Consider the following 1,629-nt stretch of genomic DNA (forward strand, 5'->3'; position numbering starts at 1 on the left):
TGAGAGGCCAAGATACTAGTGACCTTTTAGAGCAATGCGAAGCTAAGATATACCAAAAATACATATCAATCAAAACGACTTTCAACACAGATTTCTGCTTCAGGCACCAATATGTGCCTACAATTCACAATGTGGCACTGCAAATGACACGCTGATTTACATGCAAAGAAATGAAGATGGCATGCCCATAGGTAAACGCGCGAGGGTGTGTACATGAAAGACCCAATTCAAGTTGGCCTTCCTGTCAAATTAAGTCCTTTTTTCGATAAAGGGAATATATTAATATCAAGAAGATACTAATTACACCCAGCCTCTGCAACAACGCACCACCCTAATGGCACTACGGATGCACACAGCCAAAAAAAAAGAAAAGAAAACTAAAAAACAAAAGTCCCGCTACGTATCTCAGGCCTAACAACAGCAATACATCCACCGCCAAGACAACACGTGAATTACAGACTCTCCAAAAAACGACGCCTCCAAGAAGGAAACAGTGCTCAAACACCGTCATCGTCCGATCAAAGATCTTAGGTTTTCACCCTGAAGATAGTCCCCGCTCTCAAACAATGCCTCCACCAAGGCCATTGCCAGGCACAACCAGTTAAGGCCAGACCTTGGGTTTTCACCCTGAAAGGTAGGATTCTACACTTCACCTGTGTTGTCGCCCCCACTTTCATACCGCTCCTGTGAAGCCCGGAACACCAAGCGAGTCTCTCAACAGCGCGGAGACTTGAACCTCCCTTAGCTAGTCCTCCCCTCCGGCCTTCATGAAATTCTCTTCTTCCGACTTTCATCATGGATCCATAGTCACTTGATGTCAACACAGAAAAAGAGCTTCGCGCCGCTCCCTCCAGAACCAATCGGTCGGAATAAAAACATGGGTGCGCACGACCGAATACCTCCGATCCAGCAAACTCCAGGTAAAGCCCTGTTACATTCGCCGGCGGAGCCTTCCGGAACTCAACCCACCGGCCAGATCACGAGTCCAAACCTCCGGTAGATCCTCCTCTTCGACGAACTATCAGATTGCCCAACAGGAAACAGGCGAAGCCACTGGCTGTCACGAGGCGCAAACCAGAGCTAGCCCGCATCACCGCCTATCTGGGAATGGTGCGCCGCCGCCCACGTACATGAGCAGATGGATCCACATGCATCATGCTCCAGCCACACATGCAAGCATGCCTTGGCTGCACGCCAATGATGTATCCAGGATTCAGCCCACATGGATCATGCCATGGTCGCACGCAAGGCAAGGACGCGGTTCCAAGATCTGATAGCCAGCCGCCAGCATCAGCCAGATCGGGACGCCGGCAATCAGCATCAACCAGATCGGACACCGGCGACCAGGTGCTGCGGCAACCAGATTGGCGACCTACTCCAGCAAGAATTCGATCTTGGCTGAAATCTTCCCGTATCGGTGCACGATCGCCCAGATCGCATATCTCCAAACGATGAGAAAACAACTAGGGAAGAAAAAAGGAGGCCGGGCAAGCTCCCCGCTGCCGCCGTCCGCCGTCAGACGGCCTCCTCCAGCGGCAGCGGGGTAGTTGGGGCGGCTGGAAGAAGAGCTCTAGCTGGTGGCGGCTTGGGAGCCTCCGGAGTCGCCAAGGGAGGCGACACGGGAGGTGT

This window comes from Lolium rigidum, chromosome 7 (genome assembly GCF_022539505.1).
Source record: "Lolium rigidum isolate FL_2022 chromosome 7, APGP_CSIRO_Lrig_0.1, whole genome shotgun sequence".
Taxonomy (NCBI): Eukaryota; Viridiplantae; Streptophyta; class Magnoliopsida; order Poales; family Poaceae; genus Lolium; species Lolium rigidum.